A 15,160-nucleotide genomic window follows, 5' to 3' on the forward strand; every position below is an offset into this window, starting at 1 on the left:
AATCTGGGAGTGGTTTGCAAGCATATACTTAATTCTTAATGAACTTACTTATCTTGTATTAAATTTGGCAACAGAGATAGTAAGATCGTAACAAAGATTTTACTACCCAGATTTTGCACATTTCTACTCAAATGCAGTGAAAACTAATGGTTTCAAGTACAAGACCCTAACATATATTTTATTCTTAAACCAGCAAATATACGTGTACATACATATTCACAACACTCCAATTGTGATTAACTCGATCAGTGCACCTCCCTTTGTCTCACTCTCCCAAACTAGCAAATTGTTCCTGAGTTAAAATATTCTCCAAATGATCCATATATAGAATAATTTTATCCCCATAAAATAATCCAAAGTCAAAAAATGATCTATATACAGAATAGTTTTATCCTAATAAAATAATCCATTCTCATTTTTTATTCAAATCAAATAGTATCTAAAATATGTTGTGATATGTAAAAAATAAAAAAAAATAAATAATATTTTTAAAAATGAATGAGATTTATCCCAATATCTGCTTCTTTGCAAGGATATCATATTCGAAATGTTTTGCCAAAATAACTTATGCAAATTTGAAAAAAGAAAAAATTCTAAACAACTTGAAACTTGAAAACCCTAACCATTAATTTGCAAAAAATGAAATGAAAGTATATCAAAATAAAAAAAAATAAAATAATCAAACAATTTCATAGTTGTGGAATAAATTTCCAACGACGATAATCAGTTGATCAAACCCATGCATACATACGTCTTATTGGAAGGTCATATAAATACACATTGGCATCGGTCATTGACCACTCTTGAAAATACGAAATCACAAATAAAAAAAACATAGAAAATGAAACTCTAAAGAAGTACCAAAAAAAAAAAAAAGAACTAGGAGAGGTAAAAAGTGAAAAGACGAAATTTGACTCTCTCCTTAAAGTCTGAGGCATCCACACACTAAATTAATAGCTAGTTTCGTCACAAACAACAGAAACAAAATGAAAATATCAGGAAAAAAAAACAAATGCTACCTAGGGTTCATAATGGGGGGGAAGAGATGGAGGGAAAGTGGGATACATGTGTATCGTGAGAGTCCCTTCCAGTCAGATTATGGAAGAATGCTTCAGCAAAGAGCCAATCCCTCAGTCGTGGGTTGCAACAGTAAGCACACCAGAGAAAGAGCAGAGGTATCAAGCGAGACAGATAAAATTTGATGGTCTTGAAGATCACAACCCTTCAACTTCTTAGCCCTTAGATATGTATTGATTGTTCTATATATCAGATTGTGAGGAAGTTTTTTTTGTCTACAATGGGCCCAATTTTTTTAATTTTTTTTAAGGCAAAATAATTTGTCACTAATCACCAATTTTGGGCGCCCTTTTTTGGTGTGTGGCGCCAAATATTTGGCTTTTTTTGTCACAAAAAATTTTTCTTACCAAATTAAAATTTTCGTCTCCAAAAGAAAACCCCTTCTTTTGATTTTTATGACAAAATTAAAAATTTTATTTGGTTTCATTTTTTGAAAATGATTTTTAAATTAATTACAAGCCTTAGTGATATTTTTTTTTAATATTTTAGTCACTTTTTAAAAAAAAAATTAGTTGTACATCTAAAAAGTAAAAAATAAAAAATTAACTAAAATATGTGTTGGACTTATTTATTTTTGATGATTTTTTTTATTCTGTTTTTGATTTATTTGGAAGAAAAAAATAGATTGAAAACTTATTTTTTTATTCCATTATTTTTCACCTAATTTCTTATCCTAAATACATTTTTGGAGAATATAAATTTGTTTAATAAGGTGACAATTTCAGCGCAAAACAGAGCCAAAACATAGTCCAAAATAGAGTCCAAAACAGCCCAGCACAACATTAGTTCAAGCAACAGTTCAAACAGTCCAAGCCAACAGGGACCAAACATCTGGGTGGACATCCGACCAGATGGCCGGCTAACAGTTCTTGGCCCAGCCTTACTCCAGTTCAATTTTGCTTTTCACCGGCTATCAACCCAGTAGTATCCTCGACAACTGAGGAACTCATCCTTGACGACCAGGACCCTACCGAACAGCCGGGGGACGTCCGGGTGGACATTTGGGCGGACGTCCCTAAAGAACAAAATTTCATTTCTGGACATCCAGGTAGATGACCACTCTGCATAGCAATGACTCTACTTCGAAAATAGTTGTTATCAATTAGAGCCATCTTTCAACTCCTGAAAATCTGAATATCTAATCATGTATGGGGAATACAAATTTGAGTAGAATAGATTTTATTCAAATCTTAGTCAATCTTTTCCACACACGCAACCGTCAACGTTCGATGATCTTTCCTTATTAAAAAGCAGAGCTTCTATTGAACAAAGACAAGCAACAACTCATGTTGAAAATTTTCTCTTATCAATCATCATTCTCATCTTTCTTTACTTTCTGAAGTGTTCTTCATCTGGTTTTCTTTTTCCCTTCAGAAATTACAGTAAGCTTTAGCTTTAAGCATATATATACCTGTGAGAGATTTATCTTTCTTGATATAAACTCAGAGCTTCAATCTTTGTAATATTTCTTGAGAGAGTTTCATTTCAGGCTTTTTGTGAAAGCAAAACCTATCATTCAAATATTGTAGGAGTATAGTACACTCAAATTTCTTGACTCTTTGAGTGTGATTGAGAATCAGCTAAAGAGGGCAAGGTTTTAGACTTGGTATAGTCTTTGTCAAATCTGTGGAGGATTACTCCATTTGTAAAGAGGTTGCTAGCACCCAGTGAAGCTAGAAGATAGTGAAAAATCTCAAGTGAAGCTTGAGGAGTGGATGTAGGCTATGGTAAAGCTGAACCACTATAAACATGTTTGTCTCTTCTTCCTTAATCTCTTTACTTAACTGTTATAACTATTTACTGTGAGTTCATGCCTTACTGTTAAATTTCTTTATTAAGCATTGTCATCAACAGATATTCATCTACTACTTGAAATTATTTATCTGTTGTGCTAGTTGTAATTTTAATTGTGGTATTATTATTTTTATTTGTAAAAACCTAATTCAACCCCCCCTCTTAGGTTGTCTTTTGGATAACAATAGGAAAACAGTTCAACAAAGACAAACGAAAACCCATTTAAAAATAATTTATGAGAATTTAAATTTAAAAAAAATTCAGGTTCAAAAACTAGCGAACAATAATATGAAAAACAATCAAGTTGGAGTTATTTTGTTTTTTTAGATACACTTAATTTAAATATACTTAAAAAATAAAATATTAATGAAAAACACACAAAAAAAATCAATAAAAAAATGACAATGTACTAAATTTTTATATTTTTTTTTTTTGTATGTAGTGAATTTTTTTAGTGTTTTCATAAATTTTGTACTTTTTAAATTTATCTAAAGGGCAAATTACACAGGTGGTTCCTATACTTTGTCTTTTGTGTCATTTTGGTTCATAAACTTTCATTTGGCACAATTTTGACCCTTAATTTTAAATTTTGTGTCAATTTGATCCATTGATAATGACATTAGTGTTTTTAAATGAAAATAATCACTGAATTGATTGAAATTAACTTACTGAGGTTAGTAAACTTATAAATTTCTATAAATATATATATATATATATATATGACACATACCATTTATATGACACAAGGATCAAAGTACTGGGACAACTGCTGCAATTTGCCCTTATCTAAATTAAAGGGATCTAAAAAGTAAAATATATATATAATTAAAAAATGTTCACTAAAAAAATATAGATTAAAAATTAAAAATTAATTATTTAAAACTCCATACTAAACAAGGTAATGTTTTCTATTAATTTTGAAAATTAAAAAATTATTATTAATTTTTCCTTTGTATTTTTTCTCACAAAAAAAATAGCTACATTAATTCTTTTTTTTTTTTCCTTTCCTTTTCTTTCTTTCCTTCTTCTTCCTTTGTTTTTTTTTGGTGGTAGAGAGGGGTTTTGACTTGCGATTTTTCTAAAATGGGTGTTCTAGACGGAAAGGGTAGAGTTGGTTCAGACAATGAGAAAAAGTGCTTATGTAAGAGGGGCCTTCACTATGAGAAAGAATAGTCGGTTTGCATAGGGTGCCTTCTTGCATAATAGCTTCAATACTGGCATGCATGAAGGGCTTAAGTGTGTGACATAAGAGAGGAGCTTTAGTGTGAAATAGAAGAAATGGTTTACAGAGTGTCTTTTTGCGTCATGACTTCAATACTTGTGAGAGAGGAGTAAACTCAAGTGCGAGATAGAAATGAGGGTTTGTGGGAAGTGTCTTCTTGGGTCATGACTTGAGTGTAAGTGTACATGGAAATGAGTGATAAGGGTTAGAGTATGTCTCTTAGGATCACGGTTTTAGTACTCCGAAACACAAAACCATAGCATTTTAATAAAGAGAAATAATTAGTGATAAAATATTTTTGTCTCCTTAAATACAAGAACAAAGAATTTATCATTGGTGACGAAATATTTTTGTCTTCCACAACATAACCTTATGAGATGAAAAATTTATTCGTCACGCAACCAATCAGAATTTATTACTGACGAAATATTTTCATCTCCCACGACTTATTCTTCCAAGACAAAAATATATATGTCGCCTATTTAATAGAAAGATGAAATGGCATCGTTTGCATGATGGAGTGTTTATTGGTGACGAAATATTTTCGTCTTCCATAACTTATCATTCCTAGACAAAAATATGTCGCCTAATAAATGGAAATATGCAACAACAACGTTTAATAGGTAGGGAATTTATTGGTAATGAATTACGTTCGTCGCAAAAAGTATATACATATATATATCTTGTGACAAAAATGTTCGTCTCCAATGAGCTAAAATAATTCGCACCAATGCAAATGAAATTGGTGCTTGAATTTTGCAGAAGAAATTTTTTTTTCGTCTCCTATACGTCTGAGAAAAATTAAAACAAATGACAAAATTAATATTTTGTCATCTTTGGGTTAAATTTTAAGACAAAAAAAAATTTTCGTCACCAAATTTTGTCACAATAGCCTAGATTTCTTGTAGTTTGCATTTGGAAGCTCAAGACTCTGTTTTGAAAGCCCAGAATTATTGTTGGTTGCTTGAGCGAAGGATTTGACACTCGAGTGAACATTTTGAGCCTCCAGTAGTTTTGCAATCTCTTACAGACCGCTGGAGCAACCACTTGGTGGCTCGAGTGAACCCTTTGTATTTTGTCGGACTGCTTGAGCATAGGAGTTATTGGCTCGAGCGTATTTTTCACCCAACCAGTACTTTTGCAAGCAAGGCAGTCTACTCGAGCAACCAAAGGTGCGCTCGAATAGCCAAGCCAAATTCAGCATATTTTTGAAAGACATTCAGTGTTCATATTTTTGTTCCCATCCTTTTCTGAGCATATTTAGGTATGATTTATGAGTCATTAAAGAGTAATAGGCTAAGAAATGACATAAGTAATTGAATTAGGACTTATGAGACAAATCCGAGATCCGAGAATGTGATTCACGTATATAAGTTATAGTAGAAACCAATATAAAGAAAGCTAAGCCGTAATGGCCATATGAATGAGTGACAATGAGGCATGTTTTGTGCTATGTACATTTGTGTTTGTAGGTCAAGACTCGAAGACTGACCAACCGTGTCTGGAAGCCCACTGTGAGTAGCATTTCTGTAACGATATGTTGATATGTATTATACTTGAAATGTTATACGAAATTTATATGATACGATATGTTTATGAAATGTGATTTTGATTCTGTGAACAAATATCCATTTTGCGAATCTAGTATGGCATTCAATGATAGTTCCAAGTCATGCGGGATGGCACGTTAGTGCGAGTCCATGACATATATGTGGTACGAGATCTCGTTTGCGGTGATATGTGTTTAATCGGTATCCGGAACCGATTACTCTAGTCGGAAGACGATATGATATGTTCTATTGGATGTAACCATTATTATGTTCAGATATGAGAAATAATTCTATTATGATCTGTTTTATGAATATGATATGTTCAAAAATCGTTCACTAACCCCTTTACATTAATGTTATTCACTGGGCATTAGCTTACTATGTGTATATATATGTAGGTGATCGTGTGCAGAACCAGTCCTGAGGGCTTCTGTTTGACTTCCGTTTTGTCAAGCCAACCATTGTGCCTCACATGGAGGTTCTTGAAGTGTCGTGTGATATAAGCTCCAGTTGTTTTTGTATATAAGACTTGATCTGTTTCGTAAGCTGTACTTAAGATGCTATAATTAAGTGTGTGGGTGTAACGAGAGAATAATTTTCGGATTTGTATATAAAATTCTAAATATTCTGTTTCATATAAGTCTGAACAGCTCATTAGACGATTATATTTATGTATTTGCTTCTGCTAGTCCCTTATTCAGTAATTCTGTTTTAGAGGCCATAGGTAATCTTAGGATTACTGGCCAGTTATGACATTACCTATAGGGGTGGGTTTGGGTCGTGACACTTCCTTTCTCTTTTTTTTTTGCCATGAAATTTGCAGGAAACAACTGTTTGTTCAACTACAAACAAATTTAACATTACTGTTCATAAATGAATAGTATTAACAACTGTAAATTATATGTGATGTGAATAATGGGATGATCATGGTGAAATATTATATGAGTAGCTGGAGTACATGTTCACAGGAACAGGTTATAGCACATAACAACCCAATATTGACATGAGGGGAGAACAGTCACACATTACAACAACAAACCAACAAAAACAAACATGATGTAAATGTCTGCGATGGGTACGATCTTGTGTTGTTAATGTTGCCATTGGTTTGTAGTCATTACCAATATCTAACAATCTGATGTAAATGTTGACATTATGTACAATGAAATTTAGATTGAACCAAAAAGGGTTGACAACCATTCAAGATTAGGGACTCCACATCAACAAGTAACAATACTAACAACTTTGTCAATATCTACATCATATTCCTTTGATATCAGAAGGTGAATATTGACATTGATGTCAGAATGTGAATATTGGCATTATGTTCGGAATGTAATTATTTCATCACAATCAACAACAAACAACACTAACAACTATGACATTGACACAAGGGAGGAGATATGGAGTGTATTACAAAACAATAACACATGACAATTTAAGACAAACAAGTCATTAACAGTCTGATGTAAATATTGATATTATGTATAATGGAATACACATTAGGAACAATACCAACAACTCTATAAATATTTACATCATATTTCATTGATGTCAGAAGTTGAATATCTACATTATATTTATACTGTGAATATTGACATTGAAGTAGATATTTACATCAATGTCAATATTTACACCATATTCACATCATATTCGATCAACGTGTAAATATTGTACATTTACCAATATGATGTTTACATCATATTCCATCATATTTCAATTTGAAGGGGAATTGAGGGTTCTATGGGCATCAACAATCAGGAATACCAACATTGACAGAGAGAAAAAGACAGAGTTCATTACCATATCACAACCACAAACAACATTAATAACAAAGGAATGTAAATTATACATTTGTTTGTTAATGTTATTCATATTCAACAAAAAATCAACATCACCAACATGGATAAAGAGTGAAAATAGGGAGTTCATTACAAAATGAAATCCAAAAACAACAATAATAATAGGGGCAATGTAGACATATACATTTGTCATTAGATTATATTATCATTGATTGAAAAACAGAGAATGGAAGGATGGTGCTTATTTTTGGTCCTCATTGTTGATGGGATATGTAAATCGTCGGCCGACGGGAACCAAGGAAGAACGAACCCCAATCCTTTCGATCTAAACCTTCCCAATGGTGCATTGATGTGGAATAGCAGTGGCCGGCAATGGTTGTCGGTGGAGGGCGACGGTGGTGAGGCGATGTGAAATCTAGGGTTTCGATTTGGGAATATTTTGGTGCCCATGATGAGTTTTTTTTTTTTTTTTGGAATGAGTGTGTTGTGGAGTGAAGAGATGGAATAGGAACAATTGGGTTTTCAAAATGGAGTATGCATGGGAGAAATTGAAGGAGGGTATTTTGGTCTTACTACACTGAATGGGACCTAATGGAATAATCAAAATGATTTGGGTTTGATGGTATAAACTTCTTAGAAATGGGATTTATGAATAAAGCTCCCTAAATTATATTAGCATCAAAATTATGTTATTTATTTTTATGAACCCTATTCGCTTAAAAACGGAAACCCATGGATATAACTGTTTATTAAGTGTGGTTTTGAATAATTATTTTGTAGGTACCACTACGGAGGTCCCATGGTTTGGGAGACTTAAATAACCTTTAACCCTCTGATTTGTCACTTTAGTGACCCTCTAATTGTCACTTGGGTGACCCTCTGGTGAAGTGTTATGCAGAACTAAATGTTACACTATTGTGGGATCCACCTCTAGAGTTCGTACGAGCCATTGCTTGAGTCCATACATCCGTAACCATTGACCCTCTATTCTGTTTTGTACCGTGGTTATGATTATTCTACTTATATAATTTATGTATTATATTTCTGTTATTTAAAATAATTTATTTATTCGAATCAAATATCCATGGTGATTTTTATACCCTTATACTCTCAGTATAATATTTATGACTCTGCCATGCATTTATAGCTGTTAAACACTTTCAAGTGATGAGGCTTAGGAAGGAGTGTTAATTCATTGTTCATAAGTGGAAGTAGAAGGACCATTGCAAGGGGTAGACATGAGGCACTTTGTAAACATAGTGTAGCTCTGGCAATGTCAATAAATAAAAGCTCCAATGTATATTTTTAATTAAATAAATATTTAGGTATCCTTTTATTTTACTTCGTTACACTGTTAATTGGTTATGACCTCAGTTATTGTTTTGTCGCGACAGTTAATCTCTGAGTATCGAGTTTGAATTGTGACAAAACCTCTGTTTTAATATTTTAAGAGTTATATATTTTTCTCCATTTAGTTATGCTAATTATGGAGGATTAATGGTATACATGTAATGGTGCATAATGGTGTGTTAAGGGACATTAGTAATATGTTAATGCCTTAGCAATTACAAAGAATAATAGAGTTAGTGGGTCTTACCATGAGTGTGTGAGTTACATGTAGGTTATAGTCATGTAATCTATGTAATGGAATAATAAGTATAAGAATGAGAATGCAATGATAATAATACAAGTGAAATAGCAGAGTCATATTATTCTTCTTCAATTATTTTTTAAATTTGTATGAGTATTGTTCTATAACTATTTTTATTTCAAACACTAAGGTAGTGTTTGGTTTACTAGAATAAAACAGAATAAATTATTGCATCAAAATATTCATTTTCATATTTGGTTGATTGAAAAAATAAGGATCTGTAGTTTATATGTTGTGTCAATTTTATCCCTGTTGTTTCAATTTACTCGATTTTGCCCCTTAATTTAACAAATTGTGTCATTTTAGTCCAATAATAACGGTTGTTAAGTTTGGTGGACGGAAAGTCTACACAATGTGTCAATTTGGTCCCTGTAGTTTACACAATGTGTCAATTTGGTCTTTATTGTTTTAATTTGCTTGATTTTGACATGGACCAAATTATCACATTGTATAAACGACACGGACCAAATTGACGCATAGTTTGACTTTCCGTCCACCAAGCTTAACAACCATTATTTATTAGACTAAAATGACACAATCTATTAAATGGGCAAAATCGAGTAAATTAAAACAATAGAGATCAAATTGATACATCGTGTAAACTACCAGAACTATTTATATAATTTACCCAAAAAAAATGACAAAACGTATTAATTAGAAATGGAATCATCATTCACAATTTTAAAAAAAATAATCATTCCATACAAGAACTTAAAGAATGATCATTTTATTTAATTACAACTCATTTCAATAAACTAAATAAAACATAAATTTAAATGAATAACGAATGGAAAGCAACGCAACTCAATTCAACCAGCAAGCATTCCTAATCTAAACACAAACGTTTTCTTCAAAAAGAACTTCTATTATTCATCTGCAAGCAAATTGACTAACAAACAAATTCTTTTCTGTTTTTTTTACTATAAATAAATTAACAATAATCATCATTCCATCACCTATTAGCGAGTTCCCATTCATTTCCTTGTTTGCTCTGTCTTCACATCTTCAACAACCCTTTCAAGAACAAAAGCAATGGTTCTCCTCTCAGCTATTTTTAGTTGCATCATGCCATCACCGTGGTCGCCACGCATCTCTGACGATGCCAATGGCCAAAACTTGAAAGCTCGTTCGTCGGAGAAACCCAAAAGGAAAGCAACAAAATCATCAGGAGCTCCAATTGTGTTGTCATACTTCCCTGTAAATTCCCAACTCTCTCGCTTGTAGTTATTTATTTATGAAGCAGTTCAGTTTGATATGGTATATTTGGGTATTGCTATGGTACTACCAATTGCTGAAGGCATAAAGACACGAGTCCCTTGTTTATGGGTATGCCTTTGGTTTTTTTTTGCCTACTACGCATGAAGACTTCAGTCCTGGGTATTTACTCATGTGGACCTTTCAACTTCATGTCTAGTAGTAAAAATATTTAGTGATAAATTTTTCTTTGCATAACAATTTTTTGTTTTATTTTTTTAATATTTTTAAGAGTCGTAAATTGGGTCTATCTTTTGTACTTTGATGAATGAGTTTTTTTTTAATCATATGTTAGTGAGATCTTCTATGATTTGTATTCATCAATTTTCGTATCAATGAACTTTTTATTTATTTTATTTTATTACATTTTATTTTTAAACATGGTTCACGACTTTATTGGGTTTATTAATGATAAGTCTATTTCTAAGGGAAATAAGGATTGATCTTTTATGGATATAAAAACATGATTAATGTAATAGTTTGGTAAGAAAAATAAACCATTGTTTTGATTTATTTATTTTTCCATTTTTACACCATTGTAGGTGGATCACCACTAGACCATCGGTGCAGCCATCAAAAAAATGCTCGAAAAGTCATCGGCAGTAGCAACTAGCGTTGTGGTGGTGACATGAATAGATAGTTTGACATATAAGTGACATGTGGACAAATAGAGGATGACATATGAACAAATAAATAGATGATACTTGGACAGATAAATAATATGGACAAATAGATGGGAAGTGGATATAAATAGATATACAAGAGTAATATGGTCTTTCAAATTATTTTGTCATTTTAGCTCCAAAAATTTTTAAATTGGATTTAAGTGCCAAGGGCCCTTAATGATTTGTAATATAAGGACAATAGTTAAGACAGACTTCTATTATGGTGTGTTCCCTTTGTAACATAATCACAATGCTTCATAATTGATATCGTCAAAATCTAATTACCTTTTCTTATAACAGTGGAGTATGTATAATAGTATTTTGAAAGAAGTATTCTAAGGCCAAGTTTGGCTAATCTAAAAAAGTGCACTTATTTCATATTTTTATCTTTTTTGAGTCACATCAATCAACATCTCCTCTCTACTTTTTCTACAATAATACAAAAAAAGTCAAAAAGTACACTTATAGTCTTCCCAAACTTGGCCTAAATGAAACCATATAATGTATATCCCTCACCAACCCACTCTCGCCATCACCTTCACAACCACTAGATTCACCACACCATCAGCACCTCCATTACACCACTACTCCTACCCACCTCAGCACTAGCACCACCTCATTCTCTTCCACTACCACCACCAAGATACCACCTCCACCTCAACACTATCACCACCACTAGCACCTCCTATACTACCCTACCACATCCACATCCACATCCACATCCACATCCACCTCACCTACCACCTCCACCTCCACCAATGCCTTCTTTTTCCACCCCCACCCCCACCCCCCACCCCCACCACTACCTCCTTTACCACCCTGCCACAATTTCCTGCATTATCCCCTCTACCACCACTCCACCATTGCCACCTCCTCCACTATACCACCTCACCACCATTAGACAAAAGAAATTAATAAAATGAATGGATTAGTTGGATTGATTTGTTCAACTTGCCCAATTCAATTCAATCTACTTATTAAATATATGGAGTTGAATTGTGTTGTTTTATTGCACAATTCATTTTGACTCACCTAAACTTACCTATATTTAAAAGTAAACTAAATTGGAAGTCCTAATTTTAGGTGCCACGTGGACCATAAATGGGTCTAACAATTTAACTAAGTCCAACTTTCGGGATAAAATATAAATCACAAACTTTTTAAAAACTGGGATGGGTTAGGCAGGCCACCGCCCGTGCTCACTCCTATGGGGATTTAGCTCTAATTGTGTAATGCATGGTATAGTTGAGATAAGTGATTTGGATGATTCAAAAAATGGTAGTTGTGATTTTGTGTAATTATTGGATGGTCATTAATTTTGATGTATATGTATACAAAGTGTATAAAAGGGAATTGGGGTGGGTGCTATACAGGGCACAATAGTCATTGTCTCATTTTCAGGTCTCATTTTGATGATCAAAACTATTCACTTTTTAAGATACATTCAAAAACCCTTTCATCGAATGCATATATAAAAAAAAAAATGAATGGTAAATGTAATTTAAAGTATAAAACTGAATACAAATAATATTTGATGAAATAGTTACCGATGTTCGATTACCTTGAATTTTTACAAGCATGTTCTATTCGATGTAAAATAAAAAATGAATGATTTAAATAATCAAAATAAGACCCGAAATAAGCCACATCAGCTGCAAAAAAAATGGTTGCTATGCCTACAAAGGCCACCCCAATCCCATATAATAGTCTGTAAATGTATTTTAAACTAGGGTTATCTAAATTTTACTTTAGTCTATGTGATTTCACCCTTGTAGTTTTATTTAAATTTTCCTTTAGTCCTGTAATTTTAAATTGAACAAATTGATGCACTTTAAATATAGTTTCAATTTAGTCATTCCATTCAAATTGGAGGTTAGAATTAATAATATTGAAGACACTTGTCAATTTAGATGGAAGAATAAAATTGAACAAGTCGCTACACTCTTTGCCTCATTTGGAAACAAGCTATTTTAAATTTTTTTTAATTTTTTACAAAAAGATATACAAAAAAGTAAAGAGAGTGATGTAACAATTAATAGAGAGTTTTTGACTTTTTAGTTAAAATCTCAATCTCTAAATGAGAAGTATGGTTTCAATTTGGTCATCTATTCAAATTGAAAGTTAGAATTAATAATTTTGGGAACACTTGTCAATTTAAATAGAAAAATCAAATTGAAACTAGATTTAAAATGTAAGAAAAAAATATTCAAATTAAAATAATAAAAATTAAAATAAATTTTTTTTTTATCAGCAAAAAGAAGACTTCATTGATGGAATATAAGAAAAATTACATCAATAAAGAGGAGCTTATAGCTGTAACAAGCTCTAACCTCCTAGTTGGTAAGAAACCAACGCACAAAGCAAAAGCAAAAGCAAAAGCAAAAAAACCAGAAAGATTAAACCAGCATCCCTTCCAAGCTATGGCTCTACAACAGCCCAACCAAGCACCAAAACCAGATCAACAGGCAGAGCCATGAATTACTATAGCAGCCCTTCATTCAGTCCCAGCACCAGGTTTGTTTAATCCAACACAGCAGCAAAACAGATGAGGCACATGATCATAGCATTCACCAAGAACACCCCATTCACACAGACCAGCAGCAGAACAGCAGCACAGCACCAAACAGATCAGGCACTACAACAGCCCTTCCAAGCACCAAAATAGAACTGGCAGAGTAGACAACCAGTCCTTCAGATACTCTACACAACCTTGAACTATACTGCCATGAATTACTACAACAGCCCTACATTCCATCCAAGCACCAGGTTTGTTAAATCCAACACAGCAGCAAAACAGATGAGGCACATGATCATAGCATTCACCAAGAACACCTCATTCACACAAACCAGCAGCAGAGCACCAACTCCCAAAGCAAAGCATTCAGAATCTTAGACCAGCAGCACAACTCCAAAATGACCCAGTCCAAACATCACAGTAAGGAGAAAAACCCAAACAACCAGAGCACACCAGCAGCACCCCAAGGCTAATCGTCAAGACCAGAACAACAGACAACCAGGGTGTGACACCCTGTATTTTTGAAATATTAATATTTAGTAAGTGGTATTGGTGGTTTATTATAATAATTTAGTGGTGAGATTTTTATATAAGAATTTAATTTTAAATTATTTATTTGTATTTATCTCATCTCTTTTATATCTATCATATTGTTATATAGTAATAAATAAACTTTTCCTACAATTCCCCAATTCCCCATCACGTGCAAAAAAAAAAAAAAAAAAAATACAACAACAGCAAAGCAGCAAAACCATGGGCAACAAACAATCCATAGTTTTTTTTCCCACCTACCATAAACCACCCATTTACTTTCTTATAAATTGAGCCCCTTCTTCCTTGCTTTTTCATCCGTCCCTCAAATTCATTTCTTTGTCTCTCATTTTAAATTTTCTCCAACTTTCGGCTCTCTCTCCTTTGTAATGTAAATTTTAAGTTCAGACATAAGAATATTTAAATTGAGAGTTAGTAATTTACAAGAGATCAGAATTATTTTTAGAGATTCATGGAGCAATGTTAGATTTATGGTGATGGAATTAGTTATTTTGAGGTAAATTCGGGTTGTATACAATATGCTCTATTTAAATCTCTTTGCAAAGAGTTCTCTTATTTTAAATTATCCTCAATTTGTAATCTATTTGATTATGGTGGTAAAATCATTTGTTATCGAATCGTTGATATTCTGATCATTTGGTAAAGTTTCCTACAAATATTTCTGTGTTAAAATGGTGATTTGTCTGACTGAATGACATGGAAATACTCCGTACATGGATCGAGTGAATCTTATTAATTGTTTACACCAATATGCCCGGATAAGCGTGGAGCTTGGGTGAGGTGGGTGAATAAATATATCTATTCACTGGTCATATACTGAGTAGGACTGGGTATTTGGTCCAGATAAATTATAGTTGATTTGTTGTGCAATTTGATAAATTGCTTGATTATCGTATCGTTGATTTAATGTCATAAATTGTTGGATTCTTGTTAATTTATTCTGTATCTGAGCCCTGTATTCCTATCGTATTGTATACTTCCCGAATTAATTTATTTTTCAGGTGCGGAGCAGATTTTAGTGGAGCTCAAAATTGAGATTAAAAAGATTTATTAATATAAAGATTTGGGACCCACCACT

At 32.7% G+C, this 15,160-nt stretch overlaps 1 long non-coding RNA gene across 1 annotated transcript; it reads left to right on the top strand.

Annotated features, from left to right (window-relative positions):
• Positions 1-10,042: 10,042 nt before the first annotated feature.
• On the top strand, positions 10,043-12,363 carry LOC145819733 (uncharacterized). The gene is made up of 2 exons (XR_014360496.1): positions 10,043-10,293; positions 10,893-12,363. It is a non-coding gene; the product is annotated as an uncharacterized LOC145819733 (long non-coding RNA).
• Positions 12,364-15,160: the final 2,797 nt, after the last annotated feature.

The sequence above is a fragment of the Camellia sinensis genome, chromosome 2 (genome assembly GCF_055761805.1).
Source record: "Camellia sinensis isolate YWXY chromosome 2, ASM5576180v1, whole genome shotgun sequence".
In the NCBI taxonomy this organism is placed as follows: Eukaryota; Viridiplantae; Streptophyta; class Magnoliopsida; order Ericales; family Theaceae; genus Camellia; species Camellia sinensis.